The following is an 18,617-nucleotide window of genomic DNA, read 5'->3' on the forward strand; positions in this document are numbered from 1 at the left end:
AGCATAGTTCAAAAAGAGTGCCTAGGCCGGGCGCGGTGGCTCAAGCCTGTAATCCCAGCACTTTGGGAGGCTGAGATGGGCGGATCACGAGGTCAGGAGATCGAGACCACCCTGGCTAACACAGTGAAACCCCATCTCTACTAAAAAAAATACAAAAAACTAGCCGGGCGACGTGGCGGGCACCTGTAGTCCCAGCTACTCGGGAGGCTGAGGCAGGAGAATGGCGTAAACCCGGGAGGCGGAGCTTGCAGTGAGCTGAGATCCGGCCACTGCACTCCAGCCTGGGCGACAGAGCCAGACTCCGTCTCAAAAAAAAAAACAAAAAAAAAAAAAAAAAAAAAAAAAAAAAAAAAAAAAAAAAAAAAAAAGAGTGCCTATTTCTGAAGGAAAGCCAGAGGTTGATAGGACCTCACAGAAACCATTGTTCTCAGAGAGTTGTGTGGCCGTATTCCTACAGCAGGATAACTAACCAAACACAAAGAGTTGAAACATGCAGAGGCACCACCTTAGGTGAACCTTTCAGTCCATGTGTTAAGAAAGGTTCTTCTTATTCCAGTACATTTACAGTATGTCATTTCCCAAATGCTTTTAAAAATTAGATTTGATTTATTGCTAATAGTAAATATACATATATTACATATGTGTGTGCAGCATCACTTATCAGCACCATTTCACAGGTGGCAAAGGCAAAGCCTGCAGACGCTAACAGCACACACACACCTGAATCCACAGCTCCTGTCCACAAAGCCTCCTCTACCTTAGAGTAGGCAAAGACCTGACCCTAAAGGCCTTTGTTTTTTTTTTTTTTTTAAGACAGAGTCTTGCTCTGTCACCCAGGCTGGAGTGCAGTGGAGTGATCTCCGCTCACTGCAACCTCCACCTCGCAAGTTCAAGCGGTTCTCCTTCCTCAGCCACCCAAGTAGCTGGGACTACACCACCACACCTGGCTAATTTTTTTTGTATTTTCAGTAGAGACGGGGTTGCACCATGTTGATCAGGCTGGACTCTTAAAAAGCCCAAGGACATTTAATTGTTGAGGCCAGATCTAAAGTGAACAGAGGTAGAAAAGGAAAATCCCCAAGTTCCTGAGGATGCACCACAGCTCTAGAGATTTAGCAGTCATTCAAAAAAACAGCTAAGAATGTGAAAATTCTCATTGTCCTGTTGCAAGGAATACCCTGGAATTTAACCCAGGGCCAGCCTCAGATAGCATTTCACAAATCAGTCTTTTCATTTTATTCTTCAAGAAAATAACAGAAAATTTTTGTCACCTGGTTAATACATAATGACCACATTAGAAAGTACTAAAAATTACTTTGTCAGCAACAAGCCAACATACAGAATTAAAGAAAGTGAGAAGAACTAGTGAAATTATATCAGACAGCAACAATTGTGAGGGTCCAGAGTACTTGATTATGCCCGAGCTAGTTCCCATCTAGCTTCCAGATCTTTCTAATCCATTGCAGAGTGGCCTCATACCATATCAGAACTCCCACTTTGGGCCTCTGGAAGAAAATGAATCCCAAGAGTTTGCCTGTAAATGCCCTGGAGCACCACAAGGACCCACAGATTGGGATGGTATAAATACTGGGTCTGCACCTTCACTAATTAGGAACGTCAAAAATAAATACAGCTTTATGCCAGAAAAATTGAACTTGTGGCCAAAACAAATTTTTTCTTATGTTGTCTATTTAAAAAATGCCTAAAAGCAGCTAGAGAGGGAAGGTGGGGAAGGAAGCAGCAAATATTAATTGCATTCAAAAGCTATAGTAGGAAGAGAGAAGGAGGAACTCGGAATATAAAAATTTGTGTGAATCTCATCTAAGCCAAGTGGTTCACATGACACTTGAACAAAAGGTAGTCTAAAATGTAAGCTACAGGAAAACTGTTGTGAGATATAGGTCCATAAATACCATGTTTATACTGAATTTCAAAACCATGTTTTCTCCAAGCAATCATCTTTTATGAAAGCCCACACAATGCAAATCTTGACGCTCCTTTCAGTTCTCCATATAGGAAATAATACTGATGACAGACAATATTTATTTTTCTCTTCTATGTGTCAGGCACACAGAACAATATTCCTCACAACAGTATTCTGAAGAAGATATTATAATCACTTTTGTACAGATTCCCCTAACAATGAGGCTGCTGGAGCACAGAGAGGTTAAGTAACGTGCCCTAGGACACACAGCTAATGTGTAACTCAGCCAGTATTCTAAGGCAATCTATTCTGGAGACAATGCTCTTCATCATTCAGACATATTGCCTGTCACATAAAAAATTTAAAAAAACAGGACTACAGGTCAACAAATGTTTCAACTGTCTAAGAGATTAATACGCAGTGGAAAGGTTCTGAAAATATTTAAACTACAACATGCCAACTGGCATACAGTAAACTGAGAATTAAATTGAAGTTGAAGAATGAATGGTACGCAGAAAGAAACTACATAAAGATGCTTTCCAGGCGAGGTCACTTCAAAACCATTCCAAATGGTTCTAGAAAACTTAACAGCTTGAAAATGTCTAAAATATCTCGTAAGCATTTCTTTTTAAAACTACACCATTTCTTGTATCTCAGAAGCAGCTATATCATGTGCTGCTTTTCTGTTGTTTTTAAATCTATTTGCTTCTAATACAGGGTTAAGTATCCTAACTCCTGGCAAATCACACATACTTCATATGTGAACTTGATAAGTGATATTTGATTTGGCAAATGGCAAGAGATTATTTAGCAAATTCAAACATTATTTTCCCCTATGACCCATTTAGAAAACAAAAAACAAACAAACAAAAAAAAACTCTGTCATTTCCCACCAAAAAAAAAAAAAACAGAATGGATTAATAACCAGTCAGCTGAACTAACAAAATATTAACAAAATGCTCTGCTTGTATGAGTTTTTGTTCTCCTTACTTAAGAAAAATAAATGCTTCCTGCCTTTACTATAATTTGGCATCTCTTAGATCTCAAAATAAGAGAAACTCATCTTGACATTGCTAAATAATATAATTGGTGTAATAAGCTTTGGTCTTTCCTGTAGGGTGGCAGTCTGTTGTGATTTCTGACAATGGAGAGGTACTTTAGGACCACATGTTTTGCCTACATTAGGAAAAAAATAGCTGAACCCTAAGAAATTTCTGTGGTTGACAAGAGGGAAGAAAGATGGAGCCATCCTCATTCGCACTCCCTGTGGAGACAGGGTGGGACTGGCAATGGGGGCCAAGGGAAAGACCACCAGCTCTGGTTGATCCCGGATGTGTCTCCATCCCTTCCTTACTGAGACCACACAGTAAAGCACAGACAAGAGTATCTCCTATTACCTTAGGCATGTTGAGGCAAAAATGTAAAGCTCCGAGAAGCACTCCATCATGTGTGCCCCATCCTTAATGGTTTGAGTTTACCAGGGTACTGCATATGAGATCTTATTTTCTCTTGTATTATATTTATAATTTGAAAATACTTTCCGTGAGGTAGGTATGGCTATGTATCTAAAAGAGCTTTCCTATAACCACAGTGGCTGGGTCAAAGACCTACTCAAATTTGGCTCTTTCCATAACATTTAACATTCATTAAAAACACAAAGCCTAGCACTCTATTTCTGTCTAGCATATGTCCAACAATGCAGTTTTGAAAGCATTGTAAATCAACAATTAGCCTGTCATAGTAAAAAGAGACCCTACCATTTACTGACCCAAGAGCTAGGCATTATAGTAAGAAAATACATCTTACATGATTTAAACTTTCCAACAACTTTAACAGTGCAGGTAGTACTGGATTCTTTTTGCAGATGGGGAAACAGATTGAGAGAGATTACATAACTAGTCCGAGGTCCCCTGGTTTATAAGAGGAAGAGCTGCTAGCTTTTATATCCAAATTTAATTCCATATGCCATGTTACACAGCATTAACTGCAAAGAATCACAATTAATCTAATCCTGACTTTGTCTCCATGCTGGAGTAAACAAGTTTGCTGTATTTTTTTCTTCATTTGTCCTGGATAAAACACTAGCTTAAGATGGCAAAGGTTTCATCTCAGGGGCCAGTTTTGATAAGACTTTCTGAGCTCTCTTACGGAAAGGAAGCTGCAGGAAAAAAGGCATGTGTTGAGTTAGAGATGTCTGCAAAGGCCCACAGCAGCACAGACTCCCCTCCCCAGCCATGGCAGAACCACAGCTGATGGGCATTTATACCCAAACTGCCTCCCCGTACACCCTGGCCCCCTCCCCCTGGCCTTTTCTGCTGAGCAATTTAACTGCCATGGACCTTCCATCTACTCTACTGGATGCTCATTATCTAGAAACTTCCTCCTCCAACTTTTGAACTACTGTAAAAGTTAAGGTAGATATTTAAGTCACACTGTATGTCACACATGAAGGGTACCCATTAGTATAAATCCCAAAACAGCATTTTTACAAACAAATGGAAGTCACTGTATCCCTCTCACATCCCCTGTTATTTGGCTGTTAGTTCTATCCTCAGATTGCTCATTCTTACATGAAATTGGTCTCCCAACAGTTTCATCAATTCCATAAGCCAATCCTCAGCCTGCCTATTTGTGACTTGAAAGTTCCTATCTTTTAAGTGCTTGTCTACATTTTTAAATGAATACAAGCAAAGGCCTTGCTTATTGTCAGTATAATACTATATTTATATTGTTAAGTATAATATAAGGTTTCTGGGAAAACTACCAAAAAGAAGAGCAGCAAGGCAAAGTATCAGAATCTGACTTAGACTTTTGGTAGCAGACAAGTCTCAACTAGGAAGACAAGAATGAAAAACACAGTTTTGGAAGTGTGTATATATATCATGTATGTGACATTTATAAGACAGCAATAATTGCAATCTGCCAAAAGCAAAATGCCCAAAACTGGTAAGCTAGAAGGTCTCTCCAGTGAAATATAACACAAAGTTATTAATAACAAGCACATCTGTCAACACAAATCTTCTCTGCCTGTTGAATTGCAATGCTAAGAAGCATCTATGCTGCAAAAGTTTTATCATATACATAAACACACACTTGGACTTCACATTTCTCTCTAAATGCAGCTGTTCACAAAAGTACTTTTAAGCTTACACATACATGTATAGCTAAGAACTAGACTAAATAAGGTTTGGTTCAAGTTATAATATTGAAACAATAAGAACTAATATTTATATAGCATGTTTACATATCTCAACTAATTATAAATGGGAAAATGGGCAGGCAGAACCCAGAGGGAAGCCTGCCCTCATTAGACCAAGACAGCAAGGTTTCCCCCTGGTCACTAGATGAAATTACGGAGTTGTAATCCTTCCAACGTAAATGTTAAGCCTCTGCTATAAATAATGCTCATATAGCTCTAGTTATGTGAATGAAAGATGCTGATGTATCCAAAAATTGTGGACATAATTATCTAGGTAAAGGGAAACATGCAAGGTGAGCTAAATCCTCATCTTCCACACAAGGAAGTCAACAGACACTATTAAAAGCCAAGAACCTCCAGTTACGTAAGAAATATAGGCACTAATACCTAAAAATAGCTAAAAGGAAAAAGAGATGGCTGAAAGGAAATAGCTAAAAGGAAAAAGGTGGCTACTAGGGCATAAGAAAAGGGTATGGACTTCGATTTTTTTATAAGTTTTTAAAAATTGTTTCTTAAAGTACACAAATGCTTAACTTTAATAAATCTTAGAAGTTTAACAAAAAAAAAAAAGAAAAAAATCAAAACAAAAAGAAGGTATATCAAACATACCCATTTCTTGGACTAGAAGAAGAAAAAAAAGTAGTGGAGGTCCCCACTGATTAAATTAAATCACCTTCTTGGATTTGAAAGACTTTTTTCAGCGGAGCTAAGTCTTAGGAGTCAGGTGTCCATGAATTGCTCTCAGCAAAAGGATGATGTTTCAAGCCCAGAAAGTCATCCTGGACAGCCTGGCAATATGGATAAGAGAGGTTGCAAAAAAGTCACCTGTCCCACCCCATTCCCCAGACAGGCCAAATGACTCCATGAATGAGACTGGGGCAACATCAGCAACATACCCCCCCATCCCCCTTGCAAAAAAAGAAAAAACCAGAAGACACAGCCATCACCATCTGTGATACAGTACAAAGCCTGAGGGGTGTCCGAAGTAGAATTAAATTAAGCACTATAGGAATTCAGAGAGAGGAAAACCATTCATTCTCAGGAAGAACATAAAGGAAAGCTCTACAAAAGTTGAAATTTAAGAGGGCCCAAGCCAGGCTTAGGAAACAGCCCAACGAAGGCCAGAAGTGGGAGAACAGATGGTGTGTTTGGAAATGAACACCATCTAAGCCATATTAAAATGCATACTTTATGTTGCTGTTGCTCCACTCTAAACTGGAGTGAGGTGTAAGAGCGGAAGGCCCCCGGGACAGTCAATGGTTTCCAGCACAGTGCGAAACTTGAGTGCAGTATATGTGCCTCTCAATTAACGCATTTATAGGAATACACTCTCCATATTTAAATTGGCTTACTTTTCTCAGAACAGGCTCTTAAATCCCAGACACTGACATTTATCTCACTATACAGGGTGCCTCTCATGACCCCAGATCTCCAGAAATCCTTTGCTGCATGCTAGTAGATTCCATCAATACATTTTCCTTACAATTTTCCAAGAGTGTTGAACTCAAAAGACAGGGACTTTAGTTTAAGGCAACATAATTTCTCCCTTTAGCTCACGACATGTAATATTTATTTTAAGGGCAAGTTCCCTTTTAGGGGAATAAACATTCCCCTAAATATATACACATTCTCTATGTCATTTTAATGTAGTACATGCTCCTTTTAACACTACAGTCATTGTTTTAAATCAATAAAATTGGACCAGGTTTGATCCACACAACCCCAAATACCAGTTTTGGTTAAAATATACACATTTAACTCAAGGTTTTCTAGACAAATTCTAGCAGATAGTAGATTACCTATGAACAAACCTACTCCTGCATAGCAAACTGAATATGTACAAAAGACAGTCTTTTTTTTTATGCATCATAAGCCTTCAAAAATAAAAATGAACATATTAACTTTTACTTTTTTACTTTCACTCTGGCCTTTATGAATGTTTAGAAGTATCATTTATGAAACACAAGTAAAACTTGAAAGAGAAAATTAAGGAAGCAACACATCTTTACTTTTATATTCCTTTTAATTAAATGAATAAAAATGTCAGGTGCCAAAGATACAAACTTAAGACACTGCCCTGGCTCTCAACAGCTCACACAATCTAGTTGGGAGAAACAACTGGCAGACAATTAAAAATCAGTATTTATGCCAGAGGTTGCAATTTTTTTGTGTGAAAAATCAGACCTTGGCAATGACCTTGAGCAACAGGATATAAATAACTCCCACGAGCTTAGTGTGCCAATAATGGAACACTAGGCACAAACAGGTTAAGCACTACTCCTGGTTGTACCTCCCACAGTATTTAGCACTAGAAGGTTACTAATAAATTATTAGTTGGTTGACTGGATAAAGAGATGGATAGAAAAATGAATGAATGGAGATATTGATAGTACTGTTTGGGAAAAGAGGAAGGTGAGTTTATCCTGCATAGGGAGGGAGGGGATGGGTGGTCCAGGAATAAGCTCCCATAAGAAAGGGCGGGCCAACTGCATCTGAAAGTAGTATATTTCCACAGGGATGATAAACACACAGGTTAAATAGAACTCAGACAAATTTATTACACTGCTATGTAATTATTTCAAGGTATGTTAAAAGAATCACAAAATCTGTGACTTCAAAGTTATTTTTACTTAGGATGATGGTGAACAATTTTTAAGGTCATTCCATATACATAAATATCAGATATACACAGATCAGGTGGCATGTGGATATAATAAAGACTGAGAAGCAAGTATACAAATAGCTGAAATTTTTAAAAATGCAATTCAAATTCAGGATAAGCCAGGTGAAAGGAGAAGAGAAATTATTCCAGAGAGCTATTCTAGGCAGGGGAAAGATCTTAAGCGCAAACAAGGGGACAAGAACCACAGACATTCACAGAGAGTTCAAACAGTTGAGTGTTGCTGTGACATACAGACCAAGGCAAATAGTGGCGGAAGAAGAGGTGTCAAATCACAGAGCACTCCACCGAATTAAACACCATGAACTTATCTTGTAAGTGTTAAGAGACCCACAAAAGGGACATAGTGCTGCTTGTATTTTAGAGGGATTCCTCTCACGGGTAAGTGGAGGACACACCCTGTGGGTGGGACTCAGACTGAAGGCAGGGAACACAGACAAAAACTGACCTGAGGTTTGGTGGGAATAACAGTCAAGAAATATTTAAGCATCAAAAAAAAAAAAAAAGATCACCGGGCTTTGGTGACTGACTGGCTAGGAATGGATGAGACAGAGTGTTTAACGGCTGACAAGTTGGGTAATGGGTAGACGGTATTATCACACATTGACAGAGACACATTGAGTAGGAAGAACCCAAGAAGCATCTGGGTAGAAAGGTGCAAGGAACAACAGTGTACAGAGGTGCAAGGTGGTGAGAGATGCTGGCAGAGATGTTACAAGTGCTAACAGGGCAAGGCAAGGGCAGAGAAAGACAAAAGCATGGGGCTCAGGACGGAATCCATAAAACATCAACATTTGAGGGCAAGCTTTTAATCATGGAGGGAATGGTGTCAGAAAGGTACAAGAGCAGTATGCCAAAGTACCACAGAGAATCATCATCAAAAGCTGCCTTAATGCCTCATAACCATTAAGATGGCTACTACTACAAAAAAGAACAAACACAACACACAAATGGAAAACAAGTGTTAGCAAGGATGTGGGGAAACGGGCATCCTTGTGCACTGTTGGTGGGAACATAAAATGGTTCATTCAGCTGCTATGGAAAACAGTATAGCAATTCCTTTAGAAAATTAACACAGGATTACCACAAGATCCAGCAATTTTGCTTCTGGGCATATAACTGCAAGAACTGAAAGTAGGGTCTTAAACAGATATTTATATACCCACTTTCATAGCAGCATTGTTCACAATAGCCAAAAGGTGGACGCTACCCAAGAGACTATGGACAGATGAATAAACAAAATGCGGTATATACATATAGCGAATATTATTCAGTCTTAAAAAGAAATGAATTGTCACATACTACAACACAGATGAACCTTAAAGACATTATCCTAAGTGAATTAAGCCAGTCACAAAAGGACAAATTCTGTATGATTCCGCTTCTATGAGATAGCTAGAGTAATCAACTTCGTAGAGAAGAACAGTAGTTACCAGGGACTAGGGGCAAGGGAAAATGGGGAATTATTATTTAATGGGTACAGAATTTTAGTTTTGCAAGATGAAAACAGATCTAGAGATGGACGGTGATGATGGTTACACAACAATGTGAATGTAATTAATGTCACTGAACACTTAAAAATAGCTAAGGTAGCAAATGTTACGTGTATTTTACCACAATCCCAAAAAAGCTACCTCAAGGACAAAAAAACAAAATCTTTCAAAATGTCAATTGGATTGAGGAATGTGCCATGAGGAGGTCTCTGGCAGTTCTAGAGAAGTGCTGAGGACAGAGGGCAGAGTGGACTAGATTACAGAGTGAATGGGAAAGTAGAAACAGCAAACGCAGACCATTTCCAACAAGTTTGGATAAAGAGATAAAGGTACCGTTTGGATGATTGCTAATAAAGAGGATTCGCATTTAAGGGAGAGCTTTGAGGATTTTCGCTTTATTTTATTTGATAATGATAATAGGCATGATTGATCGTGAGCATGCCTCTCTAGGACAGAGGGAAAGAAACTGGTAAAATAGGTAAAGCTGATGCTACAGGCCCTAAACTGGATGAATTCAAGTAGATGGAGTATAGGAGACTCAGGTCTTTCCTGCTGAAAGATGTATTATTACTGCATTAATCCAGAGCATAATTTCAGAGAGCCCCAGGAACAATTTGTTAAAGAAGAAAATATCCAGACATTGGGGTCAAGTAACAACCCAGGGCAGAAACAGAATGTTGTGAAACCAGATTTAAGTCAAGGAGTGATATGAAGAACGACTAGAGACCCAAAAGCCCCCATTCAAGGCTGGAAATGTGTCAGGATAACAGATGGAGTAGAAGAGGCACTGGCATGCATCAAGTCCATCCCTAGAACAGGATAAGTCTAGAGGAGCAAATCCCCCAAGTCCCAGAGGAGATAGTATGGGCTTACGGTCCTTTCAATATCTCTTCTCATTTGACAGTTACCTTGCCCTGCACCAATCAAGACCCTCAAGTTACCACCTACTTAAACAGCTTTCCTGCCTCCTCCCCTGGTACTGAAAGAAGGAAACATGCAGATGTTTTGCTTTCAAATATTTTTTGGTTTTCCAACTAATTTCAAGAAGTTAGTTTGAAGCCATGTGAATTACAACTTAAAAATACTTCCCAATAAATACAGAAGCTATTATTACAACAGCTTCACAGAAAAAGGTCATAAACAAGCATGGGAAAGATCTATCTTCCTGCTGGCTGGAGCTCTCACTTGCTCGGTCTCCCTTTTCACAGCTGGTTTCATACTATTTACTATTTGGTCAAGCCTTGCTAATCTATAACCCTAAGCAAATCCAAATCAGATCCAACTTATACAAGCACATATTAGAGCTGGGCTCCAAAGAGTACTGGACATCTGTAGTACCTAACATTCAAGCATTTGGCGAGATATCAATATTTCAGAGAGCACTTTATATGTTTTGATTTGAAAGCTAATGCAGTGTTTTCCACTGGTCAACACGAGCAGTCCAGTAGAAAGCAAAATCTATTTCCCTCATCATCAAATGCTACACTCAGTTGCTGATCCTATCTTGCCTACAGAGAACCTAAGAGACTGGAAAAATTGGTAAGTAAGAAAATTCCATCTAATGCAGAGTACAGTTAAATAATATTTGCGATTCCAATGTAAAATGGCTTTGTGTGGTGTTGACATCCTAAATTCTTTTTTTTTAATGGATGGAGTCACAGAATTATAGGCTATGCAAGACTTTTCCAGATTCAAATAATAAACCAAGTCTAGTTAATTTTTCCTTGTAAATATCCTTTTTTAATTTGATAAGGCATGATTTCCTTTCATGGGGCTTGTACATTAGGCATTAGGAAATTCCTATTTTAAAAAATTTGTAAACTTACTATCCAGACAGTCGGACGGGTATGTGGGTAGCAAGAAAAATTAGTATTTGGTATGATAAAGTGTACCAGTACAGCTGGGTTAGGATGTATGTAATCTCAGGGCAAAGACAGTCCAATAAAGAAGGAAGATACTGAAGAAAGAAAACATAAACCAGACGGTTTGGTTTAAAAGCACAAAACGCTAAAACTCGACAAAAACGGAAACCAAAGGTGAAATACTTCATGCAAGGCAGCTGTGACATCTTCTCTAAAATATTAAATGCATGGGTCACTGGCATGGATTTAATGGTGATTCACAATTTATTTTCAAAGGAAAGAAATAGGAAATAAATAGGTCTCATAGTTGCTGTTTTATTTTTTATTAGTGTCTTAGGTTTTAATTTTCCTTTCCTTGATTCTTCTGATTCCTTCCTCTGAGCGTTAAACATTTAAATAACAAACATTCATAGCATTTTTTGTTTTAATTTGCAGAGGGCAAGGATAAGGAATATTAAATTTATTGTGGTGTTTTTCTATAAATTATGTAGTAATTTCCAAAAAGCTAGACTAATAGGTAATTTAAAAACTTAATACATGCTTAGAATCTACTCCAGATTATTTCCCAGGCTAAAAAAGAAAAAAAGAAAGCAAACAAAAGAAAATCTTTTTTAAAAGAGCCCTGTCTTCTGAAGACATTATAAGAACACTGCTGTGACTCTTGTCAACAAATGACTCTAAATGGAGAAAATGCAACTTCTTAAGTCCTAATTCATTTTTATACCTCCTAACTTTCTTGCCAGTATTCCACAAAAAAAGCATTCACAAGAGAAAATGAAAAGAATCTGTGTATGTGTGTCTATGTATATGTATGTGTTGTGTATATATATAAAATATCCCACTGTGTGTGTACATACACACACACATATATATAACCCACTGTGAAAGTGTGTGTTTGTGCATGTATCCCAATTAACATAATTAAAATGACTAGACTAGCATTTGCAACTCTCCACATCAGTCCATCAGTCCCATCCATTATAGGGGAAGATGCTTTATTGCCTTCAGTGTTTCTTCAACACAAAACATTTAACAGGTTGCTAGGGATCAACACATGGAATTCAAGATAGCCTGAAGGGGGGAAAAATCCAGAGTAAAAGTTTGTTTTGAAAACTACAATAAAATCTAGGCTTACTTGCCTTTTGCCATACTCTCTTTGATATTGATACAAATATACATATATTTTAACATTTGAAATTTTACTAGTAACTTTTGGCATTGCCATTTTTGGAGGTAAAAAATAGTAAAATATCAGCAATTTGATGACTCAACATACTAAAGAGATATAGTCTTAAAAGGCAATCCCAGATGCCAAGGGGCAAGGAGAAAACCACTAATGATATTTTACATAATTTTTATGTGATAGCGAGATCTAAGAGTTCTAACTAACACTTCCAAGTACAAGTACTAAATTCCCATGAGTACAGTCCCCCGTTTTTAAAACCTTTACACAGATACTGCCATCTCACTGGATGTTTTCAACAACCAGGAGACACTGGAAAAGGCCTTCTATTCTTGCCCCTGTTTCACCAATTAGCAAATGGCGTTCTAGAGAGGTTCAGTGACTCAGGCAAGATGACACAGCTAATCAAGACCAAGCATGGTACTTGAAGAATAAAGTCAGCTGGCTTCAAATCCACTGCCCTTTCACGTATCACTCCTTGTCTCTGACCTAAGGAAATGACCAGGTCCAATAAAAACCATGATTAATATATAAATACAAGTTAGATGCAAGAGTGCACAAAACTGGTCAGTCCCTTGACTGGATATTTACACAACAGCAATAATCACACTGTATAAAATAGTCAATATTATTGGGACTCAGATTTTCACAGAAGCAATCTTGCACGGTGGATAAAGAAGATGCTTACAGATAAACAACTAGATTTGAATCTGCCATGATCTTGAGCTACACCTTTTGTTTTGTTTTTTAGCTCTTTCACCTCTGTGACCCTCTTCTGTCCCACTTCCTATCAAATAAATTTAAAAACAGATAAAACCAAACAGCTGCTGAGAAACTAAACAAGACGTGCTAGTACCTGGCACGCAGCAGCTATTCAATTAAAATGGAGTTCCCTTCCCATCCCTGCTAATAACTTATTAGGATAAAAGTGTAAAATCCCATTGGAAACTGCTTGAGCTGTAATCTGAGAGTCAGGGGGCCAAAAAAGAAATCACAGAAATAAAGGGTAAGGAGTACCTCTCCCAATTTACCTCTACCACAAAAAACTGGGTGTTGTATCAGTACACAGGTAGTGAACATCTATCAACACACGCCCATTGACTACCTACCACCTTAAGGAATCTACACTCTAAAAAATGGGGCCACTCCTTCCTGGCCAGAACAATGGGCCTGACAATTATGGAGCCTGGAGTTCCGGGTCAGGGGCTGTGAGAACCCAAAGGTGGTGGCCATACACACAAAAAAAAAAAAGGTGGGAGAAAGACATGAGGAATACTACCTGTTTGATTCACACATGTGGTGGGTGGATAAACAACCTTAAAAATGCTCAAGAAAACAAAGTGAAAGATATGTGTTCTGTACAAGTTACAAAAATGAACTTGGGAAGTTTCATATATTTTTAAATTTAATTACTCTTCATAAAATGTGGTGTCCTTTTTTGATATTTATAGACAGTCCAGTATAATACATATATTTAATAGCTTAAGAGCTGAAGTGCTAAAGCAAGCAAACTAACAACAGTAACAAAATCTCTTATTAGAAAATACAGGTAAATATATTTTAGCCAAGAATTCTCAAATTTTTGATCTCAGGATCCCTTTTACTCTTAAAAAATTACTGAGGACCTCAAAGAGCTTTTGTGTATACCTATCCATATTTATTATATTAAAAGTTAAAATTGTGAGTTATAAAACTTTTAAATAGCATGTTAACATAAGTAACATTTTTATAAAAAATATTTTCAAAAAAATTTATGTCAGGAAGTGGCATTATTCTACATTTTTGCAAATCTCTTTAACATCTGGCCTAGAGAAGACAGTTGGATTCTCATATCCACTTCCATGTCCAACCTCTTGCAAAATGTTTAGGTTAAAAGTATGTTGAAGAAAATCCAATCTCAGATAAATAATGGCCTTCTGGATTTTCTTCTGTGACAGCACAAAACTCAACAGGTGGTTTTTTAAAGCATGATTGCAATATTAGATCTAAAACCATATCAATGAATATTTTATACTTCATAACACTGAAATCTTTTGTTCTTGACCTTTAAGTGGATGTTTTACTTATGCTCAATTTTATAACATACACTGGTCATGTAGAGAAAACACATTCATGCAGAAATTTGTAAATAAAAACACTTTTCATTCTACAGTATCAAAAATCATACTAAATAATATTGCCCCTCCTCTCAGTGTCAATACCGGAAAGCTACGAAACTCACAACAGCAAACAGAAGCTTTCCAAAATTGTGCTTTCAGTTTGAAAGCTTGAATTTTATCATTGTCAAAAACTGTCTCTCAGTTCATTCAGTTTTGAGAAAACGTTTGCCAAACACCCAAGTCGAATTATTATAGTTTGTCATTCTATCAAGTAAAAATGGTATTCCATGAAAAATGCATCTCATTCAGCTTATAACTCAATTATACAAGTGTTCATTCCTCTAGACAATCATCATAAGTAGCAAATGTACTTTATACATAGTTAACATTTTGGCACACAAAATCTTAAAAAGACCTATTTTTATGGTTGAGATTTAAGAAAAACAATTAGTATTGCTTTATTAAGCAATTGGTAAAACCAATTTTTCTTTTCTTGTTTAAGACTCTATGTCAGCAAGGTATAAAATGCAATGAACAGTTGAGTGCACTGCCTTGATTTGTGCTAAGGCACTGGAACATTTTACACGTCATGGCTTTTGCACCATCAGTGCAAATTGAGCACGATGAAAATAGCAACATCTCAGTACTCTTATAATGATGGATTTGATTTCATAGTGTCTCTGAAAGAGTGTCCGGAACCCCTGTGGTTCTGCAGACCACATTTAAAAAACCACGGTTCTAGGCTGGGCATGGTGGCTCACACCTGTAATCCCAGCACTTTGGGAGGCTGAGGCGAGAGGATCACCTGTGGTCAGGAATTTGAGACCAGCCTGACCAACAAGGTGAAACTCCATCTCTACTAAAAATGCAAAAATTAGCCAGCCAAGGTGGCAGGCGCCTGTAGTCCCAACTACTTGGGAGACTGGGACAGGAGAATTGCTTGAACCTGGGAGGCGGAAGCTGTAGCGAGCCAAGATCATGACACTGCACTCCAGCCTGGGCGACAAAGCAAGACTCTGTCTCAAGAAAAAAAAAAGAAAGAAAGAAAGAAAGAAAAAATACCCACTGTTCTAAACTTCAGGATAGAAAATTTTTTTTTTTTTTTGAGACGGAGTCTCCCTCTGTCGCCCAGGCTGGAGTGCAGCGGCCGGATCTCAGCTCACTCCAAGCTCCGCCTCCCAGGTTTACGCCATTCTCCTGCCTCAGCCTCTCAAGTAGCTGGGACTACAGGCACCCACCACCTTGCCCAGCTAGCTTTTTGTATTTTTTAGTAGAGACGGGGTTTCACCATGTTAGCCAGGATGGTCTCGATCTCCTGACCTCATGATCTGCCCGTCTCGGCCTCCCAAAGTGCTGGGATTACAGGCTTGAGCCACTGCGCCCAGCCAGAAAATTTTAAGATACAAAAAGCACTAGTTAGAAAAGAAAAAAAAAAAGATAATTTGATCCTTAAAACTGGTAAATTTTGCTTCTTGAAATATAACTTTAAAAGTGAAAATGGTAAGTCACAATCTAGAAAGCCTATTTATAGTAGAGATACCAAACAAAATATCAATGATATTCAAAGAAGTCCTACAAATCAATAACAGCAGAAACAACCCAGCAGAAAAATAAGCAAAAAATATGACTAGACATTTCACAGAAATAGCCAGTGATCATATGAAGAGATGCCCATATCATTTGAGATCACTGTACAAATGAAGACCACAATGTAATAACATTTCATAAGAAAAAATTTTTTAATCTGAAAAGATAAAACGTTAGAGAGGATTGATATCCACAGGATCACTACACATCACTGGTAGGAATATAAACTAGTGTAACTTCTTTGGAAAACAGTCTGGCAGCCAGGCACGGTGGCTCACACCTATAATCCCAGCACTTTGCGGGTTCGAGGCGGGCAGATCACCTGAGGTCAAGAGTTTGAGACCAGCCTGGCCAACATGGTGAAACCCTATCTCCACTAAAAATACAAAAACTTAGCCGGGCATGGTGGTGAGCGCCTGTAGCCCCAGCTACTTGGGAGGCTGAGGCAGGAGAATCACTTGAACCCAGGAGGTGGAGGTTGCAGTAAGCCGAGATCATGCCACACCACACTCCAGTTTGGCAAGAAGAGTGAGACTCCATCTCAAAAAAAAGAAAAAAAAAAAAAAAAGCCAGGCGTGGTGGCTCACACCTGTAATCCCAGCACTGTGGGAGGCTGAGGCGAGTGGATCACAAGGTCAGGTGTTCAAGACCAGTCTGGCCAACACGGTGAAACCCCATCTCTACTAAAAATATAAAAAATTAGCTAGGCATGGTGGTGCACACCTGTAGTCCCAGCTACTCGGGAGGCTGAGGCGGGAGAATCACTTGAACGTGGGAAACGGAGGTTGCAGGAAGCCGAGACTGAGCCACTGCACTCCAGCCTGGGCAACAGAGTGAGATTCCATCTCAAAAAAAAAAAAAAGTTTGGCATCACTTCCTGAAGTTTAACATTCATATTGTCTATGACTCAGCAATTTAATACCTAGGTTTATATCCACGAGAAATTTCAAATATCCATCAACAGGCAACAAAGATATACATCTCGGCATGACTCACAACAGCAAAAACCTGGAAATACCCCAAATACAAGAAACTGAATTAACTATGATGTGGTCACACAGCACAATGCTATACACTGATCAAAACAAAATTAATTATAGCAATATTTAATAACATGGATAATGTGTATGACATATATGAAATCAAACTTTATATATTGATGTCAGTAAAATATATAGAAAAATCATTAAGAGATTACATACAGTTTTGAAATCATAACTTCATACATACACACACTTTTAGGAATACCTATAGATGTTACAAAAATATATAAAACAGGAAAGTGAAAGACTGAAGAACACAGGATTCAAGTAATGTGGAATAAAAGTATCCAGAGAGATGGCATGGCAGTGGGAGGACAGATCATTCAGACAAGAGCAGCTGCTTACTGTCAAGGTCTCGGCTTTCGTTTTGGTTACTGAGTCTGAAGGATATTATTAACATCATTAAGAATAACAAATTAAATCTGTAAAAAGTCATCCTTGCTTGAATGCTGCATAACAAGAATGTGTCATGTATCAAGAACTACGATTATTCTAATTCTGTGATTCAGAGATTTAAAAGGATGTCTACATACGTTAATCTATTATGCACATTGAAGTGACAATTCAAAATATAAAAGTACATCTTAAAACTCTAGAAGTGCTGAACAAACTCATCATTTGACGGTTAAGGAAATCCTTCATTTGACCAAAGTTGTATGAGTAAGTTCATTCTGAAATTCCATAAATATTCATTGAGCTTCTAACTGTAGGGCAGACTCCATTCTGGGACCTCCTAATTTTGCCGTTCACAAGAAAAATAAATTCTGGTCTGGCAAAGCTTACCTTTAAGAAGGGCGGTATGTAAGAATAGGGGGAGAGGAGAATAAGTTAAAAAATATTAGGTTGGTGCAAAAGTAATTGCAGTTTTTGCCATTGAAAGTAATCACAAAAGCCACGATTACTTTTGCACCAGTCTAATATTTTAAACAACAAAGGGAGACAAGGAGAACACAAACATGGTAAGAGGCTAGAGAATGCCACATAGGGGAATGGCTGTTAGTTGCTATGAACAGGAAAGGCCTTGCTGAGAAGGTGACATTTTAACAGAGATCTGCATGTGGCAGCCACACAAAGGTACCAGAGACAGACACACACAGGCAGAAGCCAGCTCCAAGGACCTCTGCCCAAGTGAAGTTGCTTTTACTTATTTTTTTTTTTTTTTTTTTTTTTTGAGATGGAGTCTCGCTCTGTCACCAGGCTGGAGTACAGGGGCGCGATCTCAGCTCACTGCAACCTCCGCCTCCCGGGCTCAAGGAATTCTTCTGCCTCAGCCTCCCGAGTAGCTGGGATTACAGGCATGCATCACCACACCCAGCTAATTTTTGTATTTTTGTAGAGACAGGGTTTCACCATATTGGACAGGACGGTCTTGATCTCCTGACCTCCTGATCTGCCCACCTCAGCCTCCCAAAGTGTTGAGATTACAAGTGTGAGCCACCATGCCAGGCCATGAGTTGCTTTTAGATACTTTCAGAATCAAACCTCAACCCCACTATAGGGAATATTCAAATTCACCTGAACATTCCTGCTACTCTTATGCAGAGCTT

The 18,617-nt window shown here is 38.4% G+C and overlaps 2 protein-coding genes across 3 annotated transcripts in view; one reads left to right on the forward strand and one right to left on the reverse strand.

Moving 5' to 3' along the window:
• MED12L (mediator complex subunit 12 like) overlaps positions 1 to 18,617 on the reverse strand; it is a 342,999-nt gene that overhangs the window by 177,649 nt on the left and 146,733 nt on the right. The window lies entirely within an intron of this gene.
• Positions 1 to 18,617, forward strand: part of P2RY14 (purinergic receptor P2Y14) — a 61,458-nt gene that overhangs the window by 21,222 nt on the left and 21,619 nt on the right. Inside the window, exon 1 of one of the 2 annotated variants that reach the window (XM_025376281.1) lies at positions 10,495 to 10,835. The exons of the other annotated variant lie outside the window; for it this stretch is intronic. The gene's annotated coding sequence lies outside the window, so the exon portion shown is untranslated. Of the gene's footprint in view, positions 1 to 10,494; positions 10,836 to 18,617 lie in introns of those variants that run through there. 2 annotated transcript variants of the gene reach the window in all.

Source organism: Theropithecus gelada, chromosome 2, assembly GCF_003255815.1.
Source record: "Theropithecus gelada isolate Dixy chromosome 2, Tgel_1.0, whole genome shotgun sequence".
Lineage (NCBI taxonomy): Eukaryota > Metazoa > Chordata > Mammalia > Primates > Cercopithecidae > Theropithecus > Theropithecus gelada.